Source organism: Callithrix jacchus, chromosome 16 (genome assembly GCF_049354715.1).
Source record: "Callithrix jacchus isolate 240 chromosome 16, calJac240_pri, whole genome shotgun sequence".
NCBI classification, from domain to species: Eukaryota; Metazoa; Chordata; class Mammalia; order Primates; family Cebidae; genus Callithrix; species Callithrix jacchus.
Genome location: NC_133517.1, coordinates 25,698,450 through 25,723,945, shown reverse-complemented (window position 1 = coordinate 25,723,945; position 25,496 = coordinate 25,698,450). Strand labels below are relative to the sequence as shown.

At 45.2% G+C, this 25,496-nt stretch overlaps 1 non-coding gene and 1 pseudogene across 1 annotated transcript; both read right to left on the bottom strand.

Annotated features, from left to right (window-relative positions):
* Nucleotides 1–562: 562 nt before the first annotated feature.
* LOC118148649 (U6 spliceosomal RNA) lies at nt 563–666 on the bottom strand. The gene has a single exon (XR_004735570.2). It is a non-coding gene; the product is annotated as a U6 spliceosomal RNA (small nuclear RNA).
* Nucleotides 667–2,508: 1,842 nt separating this feature from the next.
* On the bottom strand, nt 2,509–9,572 carry LOC100397945 (syntenin-1-like; annotated as a pseudogene).
* Between the last annotated feature and the right edge of the window lie 15,924 nt (nt 9,573–25,496).

The window sequence follows — 25,496 nt, the reverse complement described above, 5'->3', positions numbered from 1 at the left end:
ATGAATAAAGTTGCATAATCGAAACAACCTGGCATGAAAGGAAAGTGTGTAACACCCCCAGATGGATGGTAGGAAGGCACCACTGTGAAGGGAGCATGGTATGGACTCTGGAACTCTGTATATGTGGTTTTTTGGTTTTTTTTGAGAGGGAGTCTTGCTCTGTCACCCAGACTGGAGTGCAGAGTCACGATCTCAGCTCATTGCAACTTCCACTTCCTGGGTTCAAGCAATTCTTGTGCCTCAGCTTCCTGAGTAGCTGGGATTACAGGTGCCCACCATGCCCAGCTAATTACCGTATTTTTAGTAGAGATGGGCTTTTACCACATTGGCCAGGCTGGTCTCGAACTCCTGACCTCAAGTGATCTTGGCCTCCAAAAGTGCTGGGATTGCAGGTGTGAGCTACTGAACCATGCCTGTTTTTTTATTTTTAAAACATTGGGTTTCACCATATTAACCAGGATAGTCTTGATCTCCTGATCTTGTGATCCACCCACCTCGGCCTCCCAAAGTGCTGGGATTACAGGTGTAAGCCCCCACATCAGACCCCCTGTTTTTTTTTTTTTTTAATATGGAATGCTTCACAAATTTGTGTGTCATCCTTGTGCAGGGGCCATGCTAATCTCTGTATCATTCCAATTTTAGTAAATGTGCTGCTGAAGCAAGCACTGTTTTTTTTTTTGAGACAGCAATTCTCCTGCCTCAGCCTCCCAAGTAGCTGGGACTATAGGCACATGCCACCACACCCAGCTAATTTTTTGTATTATTAGTAGAGACGGGGTTTCACCATGTTGGCCAGGATGGTCTTGATCTCTTGACCTGGTGATCCACCTACCTCGGCCTCCCAAAGTGCTGGGATTACAGGCTTGAGCCACTGCGCCCGGCCTTTGTCTTTTTTTTTGAGACGGTTTTGTTCTTGTTGCCCATTCTGGAGTGCAATGGCGCAATCTTGGCTCACTGCATGTCTGCCTCCTGGGTTCAAGCCATTCTTTTGCCTCAGCCTCCCAAGCAGCCGGGATTACAGGCATGTGCCACCACGCCCAGCTAATTTTTTGTATTAAGTAGAGATTGGGTTTCATCATGTTGGCCAGGCTGGTGGTCTTGAACTCCCAACCTCAGATGATCTACCTGCCTTGGCCTCCCAAAGTTCTGGGATTACAGGCATGAGCCACTGCGCCTGCGTGGCCTGGATGTCTGTTTTAATGAGACTTAACTTTATCAACATCTGAAGAGGTTCTTTAATTCAGGACCTTAAAATAACATCAAAAGTGTTTGTTGAGACCACGGCGGTGGCTCACACCTGTAATCCCAGCACTTTAGGAGGTGGAGGCGGGTGCATTACCTGAGGTCAGGAGTTCGAGACCAGCCTGGCCAACATGATGAAACCCAATCTCTACTCAGTACAAAAAATTAGCTGGGCGTGGTGGCACATGCCTGTAATTTCTACTAAAAATACAAAAATAAGGAGGGCTTGGTGGCAAGCACCTGTAACTCCATCTACTCAAGTGGCTGAGGCAGGAGAATCCCTTGAACCTGGGAAGTGGAGGTTGCAGTGAGCCAAGTGCAAGTGCCATTGCACTCCAGCCTGGGCGACCCAGGAGACTCCATCTGAAAAAATAAAGTGTTCTTTGAGAATGTCTGAACTACACAATGCAGTAAGACTTCTGTTTTCTGAAACCACTGGCTTAAGCGTGAATGTATATATCACAAACACCGTGTTGTGTGGCTTTGGCATTAAGCCCTAATTCATCCTGAGGCAGCTGTGGGGCCCTGGACTGGGCATGTCCGGAGACGTCTTTGTCAGTCACACCCAGAACCCTGTGGCTGCCCTGGTTCTTTACTGGCTCTTTCTCTGCAGCTCCCTGATGGTAGGCACTAGATCAATACCAACCATTTCTCTCTGCAGTTGCTCAGAGCTCTGAAGAGTTGAGGTGTGCTCACTTTTGGAAGTCCCTGCTTCATCCTGGGAGGGTTGGCGCCTGGCTGCACTCTCTGCAGCTGTCTCATCTGATGTCTCTGAGTTCTCCTGAGCCAGGTGCTGGTGTGGGGGGGATGCAATGGAGATACTGCTCAATTTTCGGATACTAGCACAGGGCAGCTTCCAGTTTGAATTGTACCTGAAAAATCCTCTTTCCCAAAGAAGGAATTATAGACTTTGGAATTCATTCAGTCTTTTTTTTGAGATGGAGTCTCGCTCTTCACCACGCTAGAGAGCAGTGGCATGATCTCAGCTCACTGCAACCTCCGCCTCCCGGGTTCAAATTAATCTCCCGCCTCGGCCTCCCTAGTAGCTGGGATTACAGGCGCCACCACTATGCCCAGCTAATTTTTGTAGAGACGGGTTTCACCATGTTGGCCAAGCTGGTCTTGAACTTCTGACCTCAGGTGATCCACCGGCATCAGCCTTCCAAAGTGGTGGGATTACAGACGTGAGCCACCACGCCCAGACTCTTTTTCTTTTTCTTGTACCTTTGTCAATACTGAGCCTAGTATTTATTTCATTCTGGGTTCTCAACTGCTGCTGCTGCTGCTGGGGGTGGAGGTGGGCGATAATGGGACAAATAAGTCCTCACCCAGAAGCTTCCTCAGTTATTAACTATTCTCTCAGGGGACTGCCCCAGGAGTTCTTTGTCTAATGCTCACCTTTCTGAGGCTCCATGTAGGTCTTTATAATATGAATCCAGGGCCCTGATCATGCTGACACCGAACTGGTGTGTTCTAACCACAGCTTTAAAAGCTTCATTGGAATCATAATGGCCAATACCCAGGGAGCACTTACTTTGCGGCTGACTTCCTGCCGATCTCTTTCTGTGCTTCAAGTATTTTCAGTCTCACCCCTCTGACGTGATATTATTATCGTCTCCCATTTTATAGATGTGGCAGCTGAGGCTCAAGGTCACACAGCTGGTGCAAAGCCAACCGAAATGGGAACTCAGCCCACCCCATCCCACGATGCTACCCTTTGCTACAGTGGACCCCTGCCTGGTTCCAGAAAGGCCCTCGTGTTGGGAAGCAGGTTTCCGTTTTCCCACAGTCCAAGCCCCTATTTCAGCCTCTACTGAGATGTTGGTGCCTGCAGGCAATATTCTTCTTTTTAATTGTTGCTAAATGGTTGTCTCAAACCCCTGTCAGGTTTCTGTCGCTAAGAAGCTTCCGGGACAGCACGGAAATCTCAGACTTCCTTCCTCCTGTCTCAAGGCCCAGAGAAGAACCAGCTGGAATCCATCTGTTCTGGTCCTGCTTCCTCCAACCTGGGCCCCACGGGGGTCTTGCGGGGCCTGTTAGAGCTGAGGGCACCTCACAAGCTGGAGGGTTCCTAAAGCGCCTCTTTCTTGCACTGGTTTCTTTTTTTATTTTGTTTTTTTGAGATGGAGTCTCACTCTGTCGCCCAGGCTAGAGTGCAGTGGCAGGATCACGGCTCACTGCAACTCCACCGTCCAGGTTCAAGCAATTCTCCTGCCTCAGCCTCCTGGGTAGCTGGGACTACAGGCGCACTCCACCATGTCCAATTAATTTTCGTATTTTTAGTAGAGATGGGGTTTCACCATGTTAGCCAGGATGGTCTTGATCTCTCGACCTCATGATAAGTGCTGGGATTACAGGCACGAGCCACCGCGCCCGACTCTTGCACTGGTTTTATTGGATGGCAGGGCTTCTGAGCAGTTTCTGCTCCCATAGAAAGTTCTACCCTCCAGTAATGTCACTAAATTATGCATCTGCTAGAACTTAGTAAGAGGCCTCCTTCCCTCCTGTATTGAAGGGAGGGAAAGATTTTGTCCTCTGTCAGAATTCCTCTTTAGGAGTGGGAATACAACAGGGAAGAAGCCTTGGCCTCTTCCTCAAGGTTAGAGGGTCTGACCCAACACAAAGCAACATGCATTTGGACTCAGTTTTCATTTCAATAAAGAGGTGATGATTTTCCAAAGTGACATATAATCATTAACCTAGTTGGATTGGAAAATGGATCTCTCTTTGCAGCTTCTATGCTCAAACCACTTCATCACACTGTTGTCTTTGCGTAATTTCAATTAGAGTGTAGACTGTCTAGCAGAGTATCATGTCCCCAATGATACGGTGGCTGGATGAAGGACGGGAGAGTTGAGGGAGTTGTGTAAATCATATTCTGTTTCCTACAACGTTTCCTAGAGTATACTGTTTCCTCGGTTTGCGTGTCTGTGGGTAAGCTAGGGTGCTTGGTGACTCACATCCGCTTATACATTCAGATCTTTGTGAGAGAGTCCTATAACGCTGAAGTTCAGCCAGGTATGCACAAATCTATACATTTCGCCAGTAGGATAACATTTGACTGAAACACTTCTTCAAGGACCAAAGACTTTACCCTATCCAGGGAGCTGAAATACAATTTTCCCAAAAGATCTGGTTTACTCCTAAGAACCACATTACTGAATATCGAGCCTCAATTGTCAATTTCCTGGGAACCTGGGGAAAAGATATTGTGATTCTTTGTCTGTCTCTGTCTATCATGTGTGTAGACTGTGGTGCAGAAGTTCAAAAACAGAACAGTTCTTTCAGTACTCTGGCTGCACATCCCATAGACCCACAGGGGAGAACTAAAGCTTGTACAAGTTTATGCTGTTAAAAGATTCATGTTTTCGGCCGGGCGCAGTGGCTCACGCCTATAATCCCAGCACTTTGGGAGGCCGAGGCGGGTGGATCACGAGGTCAAGAGATCGAGACCATCCTGGTCAACATGGTGAAACACCGTCTTTACTAAAAATACAAAAAATTAGCTGGGCATGGTGGCGCGTGCCTGTAATCCCAGCTACTCAGGAGGCTGAGGCAGGAGAATTGCCTGAACCCAGGAGGCGGAGGTCGTGGTGAGCCGAGATCGCGCCATTGCACTCCAGCCTGGGTAACAAGAGCGAAACTCTGTCTCAAAAACAAACAAACAAATAAATAAATAAAATAAACAAAAATAAAAATTTGAAAAAAAGAAAAAGAAAAATTACTATTATTATTTTTTATCTTCTCCACAGGTAAAGAAGGACCTTGTCTCTGTTATATATGCATATTCAGTTATTGAGTATATATAAACTGAATATTCAATATTCGGTTATGGAATGCATATAAATTTAGTTTATATATATATATATTCAATAACTGAATTGTCTGTTTTCACATTTAAATGATATAAAACTAAAAATGTGGCTGAGTGTGTGGCTCATGCCTGTTATCTCAGCACTTTGGGAGGCCGGGGTGGGTGGATAGCCCTAGGTCAGGCGTTTGAGCCAGCTTGGCCAACATGGCGAAAGCCTGTCTCTATTAAAAATACAAAAAAATTTAGCCAGGCCTGGTGGCTCACACCTGTAATCCCAGCTACTTGGGAGGCTGAGGCAGAAGAATCACTTGAACCCGGGAAGTGGAGGTTGCAGTGAGCTGAGATCACACCATTGCACTCCAGCCTGGGCAACAAGAGTGAAACTCCATATCTCAAAAAAAAAAAAACCCTGAAAATTCCATTTCTCAGTTGCACTGGCCATATAGCCAGTGCCCAATAATCACATGTGATTGGTGGCTACCATATTGGATCACGTAGATGAAGCGGTTTTAGTTGGTTAGAGGCGTTTAGGAGTTTACTAATAATGTGAAATAAAAGTCCAGTATTTTGTTTTTTTTTTTTTGAGACAGAGTTTCGCTCTTTTTACCCAGGCTGGAGTGCAATGGCACGATCTCGGCTCACCGCAACCTCCGCCTCTTGGGTTCAGGCAATTCTCCTGCCTCAGCCTCCTGAATAGCTGGGATTACAGGCACACGCCACCATGCCCAGCTAATTTTTGTATTTTTAGTAGAGACGGGGTTTCACCATGTTGACCAGGATGGTCTTGATCTCTCTTGACCTCGTGATCCGCCCGCTTTGGCCTCCCAAAGTGCTGGGATTACAGGCGTGAGCCACCGCACCCGGCCAAGTCCAGTATTTTGAACAAGGAAGTTTACAGTTCTGTTCTACTCCATTTTAGTTAAACTTTACCTGAAGTGTTTCACTCACTTCTAGGTAGTAGAGTTTAAAGGGACAAAGACAAATTGAGTGCGTATGTGTGCGCTTGGGTGTGTGAGTATAGAAAGTGGCCCTTGGAACAGGGGTGAGGCCAGGGCTTGGGAGCCCACACAGGATGGGTCGGTGTATGATGTAATGGACTGATGACTCCTGGTGGACAACTTTTTCGACTCCTGGTGGACAACTTTTTCGGAGACATATGGTACATTTCTGAGGGCAGAATGGCTTTTTGAGCTGGATTCCCCTCATAGTCCCTTTCAACTCTGATTTCATAAGTTCATTCCTTTTACTAAGGGTCCATTCAGGATTCGTTTTGGGGGAGAACAAAGTAAAGTTAATGAGTTAGAAGGGACTTTATTATTATTAGAGACAGATTCCTGCTCTGTCGCCCAGGCTGGAGTGCAGTGGCGCCATCTCGTCTCACTGCAGCCTCCTTAACCCAGGTTCAAGCCATTCTCGTGCCCCAGCCTCCTGAGTAGTGGGATTACAGGTGTGTGCCACTACGCCCCGCTAATGTTTTGCATTTTTAGTAGAGATGGAGTTTTGCCATTGCCCCCTGGCTGGTCTCAAACTCTCGACCTCAAGGGATTCACCCGCCTCGGCCTCCCAAAGTGCTGGAATTATAGGCCTGAGCCACAGTGGCTGGCCTCACCCTTCTCATTTTCTAGATGAGAAATTAGGGACCCTAAGAAGTCAGGTGCCTGCTGAAGGTAACACGGTTGTTTGGCCTTAGAGAGGTGCTTGGAAGTTGGCACTTCTCCCGCAGGGGCATGGGTTATGTCCTCTTTGGGTGGCTGAGAGCCTTGTTAAAGGGTGAATTTTTAGACGAAGGCACAGGGAGCGAGGCTATGGTCTTTCTCTTTTACTTAGAATAAAAGGAGTCATTTCATAAGCTGCATCTGTGCCTAGTATGATTCCTGAAAGGTCAATGCGTTCTTTCGGTTGAAACCAGTACATGGGTGCCACCTACAGGATTTGTGGAAAGAGACGTTCAGCATTTTCCTATCATACACTTGACTTTCAGTACAAAAGTATTAGACATTCATGTAAGGCAGTCGGAAAATTACCATTATTAATATTCAAATCAACACTATTAACATTCAAAACAAATATTAATATCAAATATTAACTTTCAAAACTTGAATATTAATATAGAATATTAATATTTAAAACTAGTGGTTTTGCTGAGGGAAAATGTATAGCCTAGGAGACCTAGGAGTGATGGAGAAGGCTGTGTGCCTCTGGGATGTGACATCAGGACCATCTTAAGACTCTTCTTCCCTATAAGGACCATGATTTACCAAGGCTTTGCTCCTTTGCCTCTTAATTTCTTCAAAACACTGTTATTTAGGCTGGGCGTGGTGGCTCACACCTATAATCCCAACACTCTGGGAGGCTGAGGTGGGTGGATCACGAGGTCAAGAGATCGAGACCATCCTGGTCAACGAGGTGAAACCCCGTCTCTACTAAAAATACAAAAATTAGTTGGGCATGATGGTGCACACCTGTAGTCCTAGCTACTTGGGAGGCTAAGGCAGGAGAATTGCTTGAACCCAGGAGGTGGAGGTTGCGGTGAGCCGAGATCGTGCCATTGCACTCCAGTCTGGGTAACAACAGTGAAACTCTGTCTCAAAAAAACAAAAAAAAAACAAAACACTGTCATTTAGTGAAATACAATTCCTAGGAAGTATTGCTTGAGAGAGAGAATGGGCTGGGCATGGTGGCTTATGCCTGTAATACCAGCACCTTGGGAGACTGAGGCAGGTGGATCACTTGAGGTCATGAGTTTGAGACCAGCCTGGCTAATGTGGTGAATCCCCGTCTCTACTAAAAATACAAAAATTAGCAGAGCGTGGTGGCAAGTGCCTGTAGTATCCAGCTACTAGGGAGGCTGAGGCAGGAGAATCCCTTGAACCCAGGAGTCTGAGGTTGCAGTGAGCTGAGATGGTACCACTGCACTCCAGCCTGGGCAACACAGCGAGACTGTTGAGACAGAACGGAGTAATGAGAACAGCTCAGGCTTTTGACTTCAATACAGACTTGGGTCTAAATTCCGATAATGATGACATTTAATACATGACCACTGCCCTTAGTGTCTTCATCTGCAAAGAGAGACTAATAGTGTTTACCTTGTTGGGTAGACAGAGGACTGAAGATACACAAGGTTCTAGTGGCAAGTCTGGAAGTGCTACAGGGCTAACAGTAATGATTTTTTTTTTTTTTTTTGAGACGGAGTTTCCCTCAAGTTGGAGTGCAGTGGCACAATCTCAGCTCGTGGCAACCTTTGCCTTCTGGGTTCAAGTGATTCTTCTGCCTCAGCCTCCCAAGTAGCTATGATTACAGATGCCAGCCACCATGCCTGGGTAATTTTTTTTTTTTTTTGAGATGGAGTCTCTCTCTGTCACTCAGACTGGAGTGCAGTGGTATGATCTCGGCTCACTGAAACCTCTGCCTCCCAGGTTTAAGTGCTTCTCCTGCCTCAGCCTCCTGAGGGGCTGGAATTACAGGTGCGTACCACCAGGCCTGGCTAATTTTTGTATTTTTAGTAGAGATGGGGTTTCCCCATGTTGTCAGGCTGGTCTCAAACTCCTGACCTAGTGATCCGCCTGCCTCCCAAAGTGCTGGGGTTACAGGTGTTGAGCTGGCCTATTTTTCCATTTTTTTTTTTTTTAAGAGACGAGGTTTCACCATATTGGCCATGGGCTGGTCTCGAATTTCTGACCTTGTGATCCGCCCACCTCGGCCTCCCAAAGTGCCGAGATTATAGGCGTGAGCCACTGCGCCCGGCCTATTTTTCCATTTAAAAAGATAAAACCTAGGTGTCCATTGCTATCCTTATGCATGGTAGTTGTCAGTTCAAAGGGCCTGTCACCACGAATCGTTATGGTAATCTCTCCAAAAGCCTGTGTGAACACCTTGGGTGCTTTGTCAGAGCTCCACCCTGCAATTTTCACCACTCATCTGGAGTACTTGGTCCCCAAATCTCAGAGCAACCAATGAGGCTGGAGAATTAGCCTGGACTAGCTGAACAAATATACCGTGATCTATTGATTTAAGCCTGAATCCAATTTTTCCATCTTAATCCTTACACAAAATGACTTCACGTATCCCTTGCTTAATTTCCGCTCTACGAATTCCAGCATCATTACCCTACAGGAGCCACCATACAGATCAAGGTCTTGCAACCAACTGCCTCTGAACTGGTGCACCAGAAGCCATGCCGCATTTGCATGTATTTCTTCTTCATTTACACGCCGGCCTAGACATGGAGAGAGCTCCGGATATAGTTTGGGTTAGAGATTTCCATCCTGAGAGATGGGAGCAGAAGCTTGAGAAAACTGCTGGTTTGGCAGGGTTTGCGGAAAATGCAGTTGGAGCCTGAATTACCTTGTCTACCTTCAAGTCTTCAAGAGATAGAGAGACATTTTTGCAGGGTTCTTCTAACCCACAAGGATCGGATCACCGCCGACGCAGCCGCCTCCGGCACCCACCCTCAAGGACTTCTGAGGTCAGAGGGTAGGAGAGCCGCACGCGTCTGAGAACCGCCCCCGAGGCGCATCGCGGCGCTGCCTAAAAGAATTCTTCGCAGCTGGAAATATTTTACACGTTTTTGACGACGTTCTAAGGGGTGGCTCGTTGGGAAGGGCTGCGGAAGCTGCAAGGATTTCTCTGGGCAATTGCAAGCCATCTCCTCCTATGCAAGCATACCTTTGAATTCCTTCGGGCTTCCATTCAGAATGTTGTCCCAAGCCCCTGCGGACAAGTTCTGGAGCTAGCCAGGCAGGACATCTAACCGCCAGATTTTCCTCAGGAGTGAGTGACGCTGCTGTTCTTTCTACCTATACCAGAGCGCCATCTGCTGGACACACCCAGGAGTAATTCTCAACACTCGATATTTGGAATTGGCCCTTTCCCTCATTTGTCAGGAAAGATGATCCCTTTTCCTCTTGTGGGAGAAAGGCAAGTATTTCACTTCCTCCTGCTTTCCCTCACCCCTCGTCCCTCTCTTCCACCAAGACAGAGCTCTTCCCATGAAGCGAGTATTTCTGGTAGAAAGGTGGCTCTGAGCCGGTGAGAGACCCTGTTTTGTCCTGTTGCTGAGCCCAGCTTCCAGGTGACCTTGTTCACACTGAAGTGACACCGTGCAGACCACTGGCTCCTTGGGAAGGGTACCTGGGAACTCTAAACTTATTTGCATTGGGATGGAATCTTTACGAAGGATGAGGTTAGAGTGCAGAAAGTACAGTCAGATGGAGGGCAGAAAACTCCCTTTGAGAGTCGCTCATGATGGCTCATGCCTGTAATCCCAGCACTTTGGGAGGCTGAGGCGGGTGGATCACGAGGTCAGGAGTTCGAGACCAGCCTGGCCAACATGGTGAAACCCTGTCTCTACTAAAACTACAAAAATTAGCCGGGCATGGTGGTGGGCGCTTGTAATCCCAGCTACTCAGGAGGCTGAGGCAGAGAATCGCTTGAACCCAGGAGGCCGAGGTTGCAGTGAGCCAAGATAGTGCCACTGCACTCCAGCCTGGGTGACAGAGTGAGACTCTGTCTACAAAAAAACAAATCAAAAGCAAGCAAGCAAGCAAACAAACAAACAAACAAAAAAATGTCTCCCTTTGAGCTTTTTAGCAGGCAGCCCGAGGAGGACGGTGTGATCAGACGAAGAGCAAAGCTGTCCTAACTTGCACTGGGGTGTGAGGCTCACTCATTAGCAACAGTTTCATTGGCCGGGCACGGTGGCTCACGCCTGTAATCCCAGCACTTTGGGAGGCCGAGGCGGGTGGATCACGAGGTCAAGAGATCGAGACCATCCTGGTCAACATGGTGAAACCCGGTCTCTACTAAAAATACAAAAAATTAGCTGGGCATGGTGGCGCGTGCCTGTAATCCCAGCTACTCGGGAGGCTGAGGCAGGAGAATTGCCTGAACCCAGGAGGCGGAGGTTGCGGTGAGCCGAGATCGCGCCATTGCACTCCAGCCTGGGTAACAAGAGCGAAACTCCGTCTCAAAAAAAAAAAAAAAGAGTTTCATATCACACCCTGTTAAACAACTGACATGTCCCTTTTGAGCAGTTGAACATGCAAAGATCAAACTGCAAATGTCAGGAATCTGTGGTTCATGGTGTGGATCTAAAAATAAACTGGCTACTAAGGGGAAGTACAACTATCCCTGGGCTGAAACCAAAGATAATTTCTACTGTGTAGTAGAGGATGTCATATTGTGCAGTGACCAACATCCTCCACAGCGTTCTTGTGATAAATAGGAATGCCAAGTGGTTATTTCTTTTAATATTTCCTCATTGTAGACTGAAGTCATGCTACCAAAGCATAATTCACTAGAAAGAATTCGAGGGTGAGGCAGGGTTGTGTTTGGTATAAAAAGAATGCAGTCCAAAACACATCAGGAGGAGGACTATTCTGGCGAGGTGGTAAGTCACTGGACGTTTGCCTGGGTACATTTTCTTCCATAGTAAACCTTCCAAGCTGATTGAGGACACTATTTTCAGCAATGGATTATCCTCTTTCCTAGTTGCTAAATGATCATTTTTATTTCTTAATACTCGGCAAAGACCTACTCCATTCCACTTAATGAACACAGGATCTTTCTGACCTTGAGCAGAAAATTAGATTATTTAAATCAAAATGGAGAATGCTGAAAAATTTGTGGTCTTGCAGGGAATGCAGAAGGTTCATAAGGCAATGATTGAAGAACTCTAAGCTATTATGCTGTTTTCATCATTTGATTGATGATATATCATCTAATGGTGGGTAAAACACACGGAAGGTCATGTTGATTTAACCCAGACAAGATCATTTGTCCAGGCTCATCTTTTCAAAAATAATCAGTGATGGGGTCTCACTGTGTGGCCCAGGCTGGGTTCTAACTCCCAGGCCCAAGCAATAGTCTCACCCTAGCCTCTGGAATGGCTGGGACTATAGGCATGAGCCACCTTGCCTGGCATCAATGATAATTCTTTTCTCTTTCAAAGTGAAGGAAAGGCTGGGTGTGGTGGCTTAAGCCTGTAATCCCAGCACTTTGGGAGTCTAAAGTGAGAGGATTGCTTGAGCCTCACAGTTCGATACCAGCCTGGGCAACACGGTGAAACTCCATCTCTCCAAAAAATACAGTAATTATCCAGGCATGGTGGCATGTGCCTGTAGCATGGTGGTGTGCATCTGTAGGCCCAGCTGCTCAGGAGGCTGAGGTCAGAGAATCACTTGAGCCCAAGAGGTCAAGGCTTCATTGAGCCGAAATCACATGACTGTACTCCAGCCTGGAGTGATCTCCTGCCTCTGAAAAAAAAAAAAAAAGAACGAATTGCCTTAATTTGCATATTTGTTCTTGTGGAGGTTTTACATGTCTGAATTGAGGCTTTTTTTTTTTTTTTTGAGATGGAGACTCACTCTGTTGCCCAGGCTGGAGTGATGGGGCCTAATCTCGGCTCGCTGCAACCTCTGCCTCCTGGGTTCAAGCAATTCTCCTGTCTCGGCCTCCCAAGTAGCTGAGACTACAGGCATGCCACCACACCTGTAATTTTTGTATTTTTAGTAGAGACAGGGTCTCACCATGTTGGCCAGGCTGGTCTTGAACTCCTGACCTCAGATAATCCACCCAGCTTGGCCTCCCAAAGTGCTGGGATTACAGGTGTGAGCCACTGCACCCAGTCGAGGCTGGGTTTTAAGTGGACGGTCCTACATCTGAATGTGGCTTGCATAGGCAGTGTTGTACAGAGGAACCACATTGGGGTGTGGGTCTTGAAGACATGGAAGAGAGGCCCACCAGAGGATTTCCAAATAATAGAGACAAAGCCTTCTTAGGAGGGAGGCTTGAGAGGGTGGCGGGGGCAACATACTTAAGAGGCAGGAATTAATTCTGGGGATAGAAGGGAGAAAAACATCACAGATATTCAACAGATGTCACAATGGGAGAACTATATGACAAAATTCATATAAAGTGCATAGTAAAATGCTCACTAAATGGGCTGGGCTGGTTGGCTCACACTTGTAATCCCAGCACTTTAGGAGGCCAAGGAGGGCAGATCATGAATTCAGGAGTTTGAGACCAGCCTGGGCAACACAGGGAAACCCTGCCTCTACTGAAAATACAAAAATTAGCTGGGCGTGGTGGCAGGTATCTGTAATCCCAGCTACTTAGGAGGCTGAAGCAGGAGAATCACTTGAACCTGGGAGGTGGAGGTTGCAGTGAGCCAAGATCACACCACTGCACTCCAGCCTGGGCGACTGAGTGAGACCCTGTCTCAAAAAAATAAAAAAATAAATAAATAAATAAAATTGCTGAATAAATGTTAGTTATTATTATAATTATTATATTAAATATAATAATATATTTAGGCCAGGCATGGTGACTCATGCCTGTAATCCCAGCACTTTGGGAAGCTGAGGTGGGTGGATCACCTGAGATCAGGAGTTTGAGACCAACCTGGCCAACATGGTGAATCCCCATCTCTACTAAAAATACAAAAATCGGCTGGGTGAGGTGGCTCACGTCTGTAATCCCAGCACTTTGGGAGGCTGAGGTGGGCGGATCATGAGGTCAGGAGTTCGAGGCCAGCCTGGTCAACATGGCAAAACCCCCGTCTCTACTAAGAAAACAAGAACAACAAAAACATTGGCAGGGCATGATGATGGGCGCCTGTAATCCCAGCTCCTCAGGAGGCTGAGGCAAGAAAATCACTTGATCCCTGGAGGCAGAGGCTGCAGTGAGCTGAGATCACACCATTGCACTGCAGCCTGGGCAACAAGAGCAAGACTTAGTCTCAAAAAAAAAAAAAAAATTAGCTGGGCGTGGTGGCAGGCACCTGTAATCCCAGCAACTTGGGAGGCTGAGGCAGAAGAATTGCTTGAACCTGGGAGGTGGTAGTTGGAGTGTGCCAAGATCACATTATTGCATGCCAGCCTGGGCAACAAGAGCGAGACTTTGTCTCAAAAACGAACAAACAAAAAATATATTTAATACATATACTATTTTAAATACAATCAATATATATCACATCTATAATATAAATGTAAATATTATAATACATTCTATATGTAACATAAAGATAACAATTATAATAGTTTGCAATATATAATACATATAATAAAAAAGTTATTATTGAGTGCTCTTTACCACTTCCCCATCTTTACCATCTGTGCTCTTTACCACTTCCCCTTTTGTTTCAGCTAGAGTGCTACACTTGTTTTCTTTCTCTCTCTCTTTTTTTTAAAGATGGGGTTTCTCCATGATGGACAGGCTGGTCTTGAACTCCTGACCTCAGGTGATCCACCCACCTCAGCCTCCCAAACTGCTAGGATTACAGGCGTGAGCCACCGCACCCGGCCTTTCTCTCTCTCTCTCTTTTTTTTTTTTTTTTTTTGAGACGGAGTTTCACTCTTGTTACCCAGGCTGGAGTGCAATGGCGCGATCTCGGCTCACCGCAACCTCCACCTCCTGGGTTCAGGCAATTCTCCTGCCTCAGCCTCCTGCGTAGCTGGGATTACAGGCATGCGCCACCATGCCCAGCTAATTTTTTGTATCTTTAGTAGAGACGGGGTTTCACCATGTTGACCAGGATGGTCTCGATCTCTTGACCTCGTGATCCACCCGCCTCGACCTCCCAAAGTGCTGGGATTACAGGCTTGAGCCACCGCGCCCGGCCTTTTTTTTTTTTTTTTTTTTTTTTTTGATAAGAGTCTTGCTCTGGTGCAATCTCAGCTCACTGCAACCTCTGCCTCCCGGGTTTAAGTGATTCTCTTGCCTCAACCTCCTGAGTAGCTGGGATTACAGGTGCGCACCACCTCACCCAGATAATGTTTGTATTTTTAGTAGAGACAGGGGTTTCACCATTTTGGCCAGGCTGATCTTGAACTCCTGACCTTACATGATCCGCCTGCCTCAGCTTCTCAAAGCTCTGGGATTACAGGTGTGAGCCACCGCGCAGCCAACTCCTATTCTTGATAAACATCAATAAATATGCCTTTAGGGATAATAAACTGACATTTTAGGGTATAGCCAAGCACACATGCAATAATACTCAATTTCATATATGCTGATTTAGCTTTTAAATATATTTGAAATTTGAAATTCAATAAAAGCCAGATGACCAACTTAAACATTTTTTTTCTACATATATGAAAGGATTGGTATAATTGATAATGCAATTGCTTTTACAAATCACTAAGAGATGACAACTCTTCCAATAGAAAAATAGGCAAAGGACAGGATGAGGCAATTCATGCCAAAAAAGGAATAAAAATGGCTAATAAACAGGTAAGCAGTGTTAACCCTGACAACAATGAATTGTCTTTTTTTTTTTTTTTTTTAGAGACTGGGTCTCATTATCTTTTTTTTTTTTTTTTTTTTTTTTTGCGATGGAGTTGCGCTCTGTCGCCCAGGCTGGAGTGAAGGACTCACTATCTTACCCAGGCTGGTTGAGAACTCCCAGACCAAGTCATCCTGCTGCCTTGGCCTCTCAAAGTGTTGGGATTAGAGGTGTGAGCCACTATGTCCAGCTGAACTGTCATTTTTATTCATAAAATTGGTGAAATTGAAAATGATCATTATATCTCTTGGTAGTGAGAATGTGAAAACATGAGCAATCATACACTGTTGTTGGCAGCATAAAATAATTTAACCTGTTAATAAAAAGCAGAGCTGTTTTTGGAGGAAAGTTTATGTGTATCAAAAGCCTTGCAAATTATGCAAAACTTTTCATATTTTTTTTTTTTTTTGAGACAGAGTCTTACTCTGTTGTCCAGGCTGGAGTGCAGTGGTACAATCTTGGCTCACTGCAATCTCTGCCTCCCGGGTTCAAGCAATTATCTGCCTCAGCCTCTTGAGTAGCTGGGATTACAGGCACCTGCCACCACGCCTGGCTAACTTTTTGTGTTTTTAGTAGAGACTGGGTTTCACCATCTTGGCCAGGCTGGTCTTGAACTCCTAACTTTGTGATCCACCTGCCTTGGACTCCCAAAATGCTGGGATTACAGGCGTGAGCCACTGCGCCCAGCCAGGAATTTATTTTAAGGAAAAGCTATTATCCTTATATTTTCATCTAAATGCAAAGATGTGTGTATAAGGATTATTGTTGCAGCTATCTTTATGATAATAAACAGAAACAGGTTAAATACTGGCTGGGTGCCGTAGCTCATGCTTAAATCCTAGCACTTTGGGAGGCTGAGGCGGACGATTCACTTGAACTCAGGAGTTCGAGACCAGCCAGGGCAATGTGGTAAAACCCCTTCTTTACTAAAAATACAAAAACTAGCCACATATGGTGGCATGCGTCTGTAATCCCAGCTCCTCAGAAGGCTGAGGCATGAGGATTGTTTGAAGCCAGGAGGTGGAGGCTAAAGTGAGCTGAGCTCTTGCCACTGCACTCCATCCTGATGACAGAGTAAGACCCTGCCTCAAAAAAAAAAAAAAAAAAAAAAAAAAAAGAAGCAAGGTAAATACTTAGTAATAGCTATTTCAGTTATTATTGTCAAAGACACTATTGTTTAATCAAATTGAAAGATTTTTCTTTTCTTTTTTGAGAAAGGGTCTCATTCTGTTGCCCAGGCTGGAGTGCATTGGCACAATCATGGCTCACTGTAGCCTCAATATACTTGGTTCAAGTGATCCTTCTGCTTCAGTCTCCCAAGTAGCTGCAATTACAGGCGTGTGCCACTAGCTTACCTAATTTTCATATTTTTGGTAGAGACAGGGTTTCACCATGTTGCCCAGGCTGATCTCGAACTCTTGGGCTCAAAGGAGTCATCCGCCTTGGCCTCTCGAAGTGCTGGGATTATAGGCATGAATCATAGCACCTGGCTGATTTTTCTTTTTCTTTCTTTCTTTTTTTTTTGAATGGAGTCTTGCTCTGTCACCCAGCCTAGAGTGCAGTGGCGCGATCTTGGCTTGCTGCAGTCTCTGCCTCCCAGGTTCAAGTAATTCTCCTGCCTCAGCCTCCCAAGTAGCTGAGATTACAGGCACCTGCCACTGCGCCCGGCTAATTTTTGTATTTTTAGCAGAGATGGGGTTTCACCATCCTGGACAGGCTGGTCTCGAACTTCTGACCTTGTGATCCATCCGCCTCCCAAAGTGCTGGGGTTATAGATATGAGCCACTGTGCCCAGCTGGTTTTTCAAATAATGTCAAGGTCAAAAATCAGTGCATAGAATGGTATCTGTGCTATGATACTGTGCTTGCTTAAGCAGAAAAATGTGTGCATATGGGCATAGAAAAATATTGGAAGCACATGGCTCAAAATGTTAAATGCAATTGCCTTTGCGTCTAGAATTACAGGTGATTCTTTTCTTTTTTGGCGTTTCTGAAATGAGCATGTTTTATATTCTAGTTATTATTGCTACATTATAAACCATTGCAAACTTAATGATGTAAAACAACAATCATTTTATTATGTCAACAAGTTTTGGGATCAAGAATTTGGAAGGTCAGAGTAGGGATAGCTTGTTTCTGCTTCATCCTGTCTTAGACCTTAGCTGGGAAGTGACTCAAAAGCTGGAGGCTGGAATCATCAGAAGGCTAATTTGCTCACCTGCCTGACACCTGGGCTAGGAGGACATTAAAGACTGGTCTGATGCCAGGTGCATCGGCTTATGCCTGTAATTCCAGCACTATGGGAGGCCAAGGCAGGTGGATCACTTGAGGTCGGGAATTCGAGACCAGACTGACCAACATGGTGAAAACCCATCTCTACTAAAAAAAAATACAAAATTAGCTGGGGCGTGGTGGTGCATGCCTGTAATCCGTGCTATTTGGGAGGCTGAGGTGGGAGAATTACTTGAACCTGAGAGGCGAAAGTTGCAGTGAGCTGAGATTGCATCATTGCACTCCAGCCAGGGAAGGCAACAAGAGTGAAACTTTGTCTCAAAAAAAAGAAAAAAAGACAGAATCTCTGACATCAGAATCATCAAGGTTTAGGCTGGGAGTGATGGCTCATGCCTGTAATCCCAGCACTGGCAAGTTACTTAGGCTCAGGAATTTGAGACTACCCTGGGTAACATGGTGAAAATACAAAATACAAAAAATTAGTTGGGCATGGTGGCATGGGCCTGTAGTCCAAGCTACTTGGGAGGCTGAGGCATGAGAACTGCTTGAGCCCCCAAGATGGAGGTTGTAGTGAGTCGAGATTGTGCCACTGCACTCCAGCCTGGGCAACACAGCAAGACTCTGTCTCAAAAAGGAAAAAAAAAAAAAAAAAGACTGGTCTGCCTCATGTAGCCCCTACCTGTGGCTTTTCCATGTAGCCTGGCTTCCCACCAGCATGCTGGCCTCCGTGTAGTCTGACTCTTCTGACAGCTCAATAGAAGTTGAACTTCTGCAAGACACAAGCCAATCCATACTTCAAGTCACAAACTCATCCATATTTAAGCCATGTATATTCAATTTGAACTTCTACAAGTCTTAAGCCTGTCCATATTTATGGGGAAAAGGACACAGACACCACCTCTTGGTAACTTTGTGGGAAAGTAGAATGGGAGACATTGTTGCGGCCATCTTTGGAAATACATATATATTACTTTTGTAACTGAAAAAAAATCCATAAATATCCTTGCAATTTAAAAAAAGCTTATAAAATACCTAGAAACCTATTTCTCTGAGGTATGGACTGCAGAATCGTTTTGCACAATGAATTGAGAAGAACTTTCCTAGGTTTTGGGAAGAAGGACATCTGTGTGCTGCTCCTTGTGTCCTGGGTGAGGGTGTTGTCCTTGAGATACTCCTGTGTGTGGGTTCGAGGGTAGATGGGGAGCATGAGGAGGCGGGATTGCCAGATACAACACAGGACATCTGTTCAATATTTTTTTTTTTGAGATGGAATCTCGCTCTGTTGCCCAGGCTGGAGTGCAGTGGCACCATCTCAGCTCACTGCAACCTCTGCCTCCTGGGCAAGCAATTCTCCTGCCTCAGCCTCCTGAGTACCTGGGATTACGGGTATGCACTACCATGCCTAGCTAAGTTTTGTATTATTAGTAGAGACGGAACTTCACGGGATTGTTGGCGAGGCTGGTCTCAAACTCCTGACCTCAGGTGATCCACCTGACTCGGCCTCCCGAAGTGCTGGGATTGCAGGCATGAGCCTGCCCAGCCCATTCTGTTAAATTTTAATTTTAGATAAGTAACAAATGTTTTGTGTAAGTAGTATATCTCAAATATTGCATGTGCTGTACTTATCCTAAATAAATTTTCTTTGCTTATCTGAATTTCAGATTTAACTGGGTATCTCATATTATTGTTTTTGCTAAATCTGGCAGTCATAATTGGGGGCAATTCTGAAGACAAGCTGAATGGCCATTGACACCTTCTTGTAACTCTCCCACTGCGGGGCAGTGACAGGAAGAGCTCTGGCAGTGGTAAGGAGATTCTATTTTCAGCGTGGGCATCAACACAGTCTGAGAATAGAACAGGGCAAGGGATGGGTGAGGGAAAGAATGTTTTCCAGTATGTGATGGGGGATCTGCCAGGGGGGCTGGAAACCTGGACTTGATTCCTGGACTTGCTAAAAACTCACTTTGACCTTGGACAAGTCATTAAATCCCTCTACGGCCAAGTTTCTTGTATAAATCCTACTAGTCCAATAGAGGGTTCTTGGGAGGATGAATATGAGCTGAGTAAAGCTGCTTTGAAAGCCTTAGAAAGGAGCCCTGGGAAGGACATTTAAAGCATTGGTGCTAGTTCCCTCATTCTGTCCTGGTCAGCACAGGACAACTGAAGGGTTTTCTCTACAAACTTTTCCTGGATGAACTCACATCATTGTTTTTATTTTTCTTAGAGATGGGTCTGTCTTCATCACCCAGGCTACAGTGCAGTTGTGAGATCATTGCTCACTGCAATCTCAAATTCTTGGACTCGACTGGGTGCAATGACTCATACTTGTAATCCCAGCACTTTGGGAGGCCAAGGTGGGTGGATCTCGAGGTGAAGAGATTGAGACTATCCTTGCCAACATGGTGAAACTCCATCTCTACTAAAAATACAAAAATTAGCCGGCGTGGTAATTTTTGTGGTGCTCGCCTGTAGTCCCAGCTACTTGGAAGACTGAGGCAGGAGAATTGCTTGAACCCGGGGGCGAATGCTGCGGTGAGCCGAGATCGCACCATTGCACTCCAGCCTGGCAACAGAGCAAGACTCTGTCTCAAAAAAACAAAACAAAACAAAACAAAACAAAAAAACCCCAAAACTCCTGGGCTCAAGCAGTCCTCCCACCTCAGCCTCTGAGTAGCTGGGACCCCAGGGATGAGCCACCACACCCTGCTATGTTTTAAATTAAAATTTGTTTTTGTTTGTAGAGACAGGGTCTCACTATGTTGCCGGAGCTGGTCTCTAACTCCTGGTCTCAAGTGATCCTCCCACCTCAGCCTCCTAAAGTGCTGCGATTACAGGAGTGAGCCACCACACTTGGCTAATATTGTTTTTAAACAAAATTATGAAGCCAACATGTTACTGCTTTTCAAAGTCAATCCCCTGTTCCTCCTTGGACTACATAAGCCAGGACACCAGCAGACGTTTCTGCCAATTAAAGAGGTAAATGTGCTGTGTCCTCAACGACTGCTTTTTCTTCGTCTTCATTTATCTACTATGACTAGTCTGCTGTGGAGTTCACACTAGTTAGATGCATAATGTGCTCTAAAAAGCTGTGTTCTTTTCCTTCTCTCTGCTAAGATGCAATTCCAGTAGCTAAAGTAAGACTAGTGAATTTATGCCTGTTTCCAAATAGAGATCTGGCCAATGACAAAGGTTTTTTTTTTTTTTTTTTTAAATTTTTAATTTACTGGTTGCTAACTAGAAAAGGATCCTGCATGGCTACAGTCTGACATAGTTCTGCACAGCAAGAGGGAGGGAGGCAGCTTGCATTACTAATAAGAGGAAGTCATTTTTACATAATTTTCACAAAGATAGAAGGGTCTTCGATTTTCTTTTCCCCTTCCCTCCCTCCCTCCCTCCCTCCCTCCCTCCCTCCCTCCCTCCCTCCCTCCCTCCCTCCCTCCTTCCTTCCTTCCTTCCTTCCTTCCTTCCTTCCTTCCTTCCTTCCTTCTCTTTCTTTTTTTTTCTTTCCTTTCTCTCTCTCTTTCTTTTTTACTATTCGTACGGTTTGTGATTTAACTAGCGCAAAATCTCTCTCTCTCTCTCTTTTGAGACAGAGTTTTGCTCTTGTTGCCCAGGCTGGATTGCAATGGTGTGATCTTGGCTCTCTGCAACCTCTGCCTCCTGGGTTCAAGCCTCAGCCTTCTGAGTAGCTGGGATTACAGTTGCCTGCCACACACCTGGCTAATTTTGTACTTTTAGTAGAGATGGAGTTTTATCACGTTGGTCAGGTTGGTTTTGAACTCCTGACCTCAGGTGATCTGCTCATCTCGGTCTCCTGAAGTGCTGGGATTACAGACGTGAGCCACCACGCCCAGCTAAAACCTCTGTTGACTAGGAACCAGTTTCTGGAATCTTCACATTAGCCCCCCACTAAGTCTACATTTTAGCATTTAGTGCATTGTTTATCAAATACTCAAGTATCTGCTGACTACTGATTTAGTAAAGCAAGCCACTCTTAAGAAAGTCACATTGTAAGTTCATTAAAAATGAATAAGTAAAAACAGTCTTAAGTATCTCCTGAGGTGGCTATACATTCAGCTCAGTTCCTTACTTTTGTATTTTTTATTTTGAGTGTAGCAGCTGCATTATAAAGAGAGAATGCATAGTGAGACTTTGTGTCCAGCGCTGACTCAAGGCTGGCAAGATCCCCAGGATTAAATGCCCATGTATTTTCACTGTATAGGTACTTAATCAGCCAAGGGAAATGCTTTTGTTATAAACAAAGTTTTTCCCCATAGTTAAATAAATAAAAATTAAAAAAAATTCGGAGGTCGGTCGAGGTGGCTCACGCCTGTAATTCTAGCACTTTTGGAGGCTGAGGCATGTGGATCACAAGATAAGGAGCTGGAGACCATCCTTGTCAACATGGTGAAACCCCATCTCTACTAAAAATAAAAAAAAAAATATATAAAAAAATTAGTGGGGTGTGGTGGTGCTTGCCTGTAGTCCCAGCTACATGGGAGGCTGAGGCAGGAGAATCTCGTGAACCCAGGAGGCAGAGGTTGCAGTGAGCTGAGATTGTGCCACTGCACTCCAGCCTGGTGACAGAGTGAGTGTCTGTCTCAAAAAAAAAAAAAAAATTCGGGATCCAGTTCATAGGCTCATTTCACAGAAATTTAATTTAAACAATTGCATGAATAACATCTTCTTCATAATCACAGCTTTACCATATGCTAGGCAACATGAATATTAACGCTCTCCTATTGCCATGACAACAGTGATCCAGTAAAACACTTGCAAAAGTCATATCTCATTGAAAATACGTATCGGATATTTGAAAGTTGTTTGATGATGAGCTAGACGCTGCTTAGACTGTACCTTGAGCGCACAAATACTGTTTGCACATTAGGTCCCATGGAGGTGGGACCTGGTTCTCCTTATTGTCCAGGCACTGATAGATAATTGAGTCTTACTAAATATTTGATAAACAAAGTAAATAAACTGAAGAGTAGTATTTCTTAAATTCATCTTTTTTTTTTTTTTGAGACGAAGTTTCACTTTTGTTGCCCAGGCTGGAGTGCAATGGCACATTCTTGGCTCACTGCAACCTCTGCCTCCTGGGTTCAAGCAATTCTCCTGTCTCAGCTGCCCAAGTAGCTGGGATTACAGGCATGTGCCACCACGTCCGGCTAATTTTTGTATTTTTAGTGGAGACGGGGTTTCATCATGTTGGCCAGGATGGTCTCGATCTCTTGACCTCGTGATCTGCCTGCCTCGGCCTCCCAAAGTGCTGGGATTACAGGTGTGAGCCACCGCGCCCGGCCAAATTGAGCTTATAACTAAGGCTTAGAGAGGTTAAGTAAATTCCTCAAGATCACACAGTAAGTGACGAAGTCGGGATTCCAATCCCAGGATCCCAGGGCCCATGGCCTTAACTGTTACTGTCAATTGCCTGTTGTGGTTAATTGCTTCCTTAAATTATACATTCATTCATTCATACATACATACATATGTACATGTGTGTGTGTATACAGTCATGTGTTGCTTAATGATGAGGCTATGTTCTAAGAAATGAGTTATTAGACAATTTTGTCATTGTGTGACCATCACAGAATGCACTTACCCATTTAGATGGTAGAGCCTACTACACACCTGTGCTCTGTGGTATAGTTACACGCTTGTATAGCATGTAACTGTGCTGAATACTGTAGACAACTGTGATGCAATGGGATGTGTGTATCCAAACTAGAAAAGGTACAGTAAAAATACAGTATAAAAGATAAAATATGGTACACCATATTTTAGTGTACCTCTTGATCACAAGGTCAAGAGTTCAAGACCATCCTGACCAACATGGTGAAACCCCGTCTCCACTAAAGTGTGTAGAAGCACTTAACCATGAATGGAGCTCGCAGGATTGGAAGCTGTTCTGGGTGAGTTGAGTGACTTTATTATAACAAATCATTTAATAATAAATTATTATTACTAGTATTGTTAATAATATAAAATTTAATTTATAAAGCAACACTCTTCTTTCTTTTAAAGCCTCTAGCACTCAGCAGTCCCAGGAGTCTCTTATCCAAGTACTAACCAGGCCTGACCTGGCTTAGTTTCTGAGATTAGAAGAGATTGGCTACAGTCGAGGAGGTGTGGCCGTAGGCAAATACTCTTCTTTCTTCAATAATGAATTTACTTAGCTTACTATAACTATTTTTTTTGAGACAGAGTTTTGCTCTTGTTGCCCAGGCTGGAGTGCAGTGGTGAAATCTCGGCTCACCACAACCTCCGCCTCCCAGGTTCAAGCAATTCTTGTGCCTTAGCCTCCTGAGGAGCTGGGATTACAGGTGCCTGCCACCACACCTGGCTAGTTTTTGTATTATTAGTAGAGACAAGGTTTCTCCATGTTGATCAGGCTGGTCTTGAACTCCTGACCTATTAGAGGCATGAGTCACCGCTCCTGGCGTTTTGTTCTTTCTTTTTTTTTTTAGACAGAATTTCACTTTTGTTGCCCAGGCTGCAGTGCAATGGTGCGATCTTGGCTTACCGCCTCCTGGGTTCAGGCAATTCTCCTGCCTCAGCCTCCTGAGTAGCTGGCATTACAGGCATGCTCCACCTCGCCTGGCTAATTTTTTGTATTTTTAGTAGAGATGGGGTTTCACCATGTTGGCCAGGCTGGTCTTGAACTCCGGACCTCAGGTGATTCACCCACCTCGGTCTCCCAAAGTGCTGGGATTACAGGTGTGAGCCACCGCACCCTGCAATATTTTCTTTTTATTTTATTAAATAGAGATGCCAGGGTCTTAGCCTATTGCCCAGGCTGGTCTTGAACTCCTGGACTTAAGCAATCCTCCTACCTTGGCCTTTCAGAGTGCTGCGATTACAGGCATGGCCAATTTTCTATCTTTATGTCCTTATTCTATAAGCTTTTTTTCTATTTTAAAATTTTTATTTTTTAAATTTTTTTGTTAAAAATGAAGACACGTAGGCTGGGCGCGGTGGCTCATGCCTATAATCCCAGCACTTTGGGAGGCCGAGGTGGGTGGATCACGAAGTCAAGAGATCGAGACCATCCTGGTCAACATGGTGAAACCCCGTCTCTATTAAAAATACAAAAATTAGCTGGGCATAGTGGTGCGCGCCTGTAATCCCAGCCACTCGGGAGGCTGAGAATTGCCTGAACCCAGGAGGCGGAGGTTGCGGTGAGCCGAGATCGTGCCATTGCACTTCAGTCTGGGTAACAACAGTGAAACTCCGTCTCAAAAAAAAAAAAAAAAAAAAAAAGAAGACACAAACAAATTAGCCTAGGCCTACAGAGGGTCAAGATCATCAATATCACCATCTTCCACCTCCACATCTTGTCTCACCGAAAGGTCTTTGGGGTACCCTAGCAGCTGTCATGCATTTCTATGATAACAAAGGTATTCTTCCTCTGGAATACCTCCTGAAGGACCTACCTGAGGCTGTTTTTACAGCAAACATTATTATTATCATTATTATTTTTTGAGATGGAGTCTTGCTCTGTCGCCCAGGCTGGTGTGCAGTGGCGCCACCTTGACTCACCACAACCTCCGCCTCCCAGGTTCAAGCTATTCTCCTGCCTCAGTCTCCCCAGCAGCTGGGATTACAGGCACGTGCCACCACGCCCGGGTAATTTTTTGTATTTTTAGTAGAGACAGGGTTTCACTGTGCTAGCCAGGATGGTCTTGATCTCCTGACCTTGTGAACTGCCTGCCTCCATGTCCCAAAGTGCTGGAATTACCAGGGTGAGCCACTGTGCCCGGCCAGTAAATTTTTTTTATAAGTAGGAGTACACTCTAAGATAATAATATCATAGTAAATACATAAACCAGCAACATAGTAATTTATCTTCATTATCAAATATTATGTACTACACATGATTATATTTGTTATACTCTTCTGCTGGCGGCACAGTGGGTTTGTTTATACC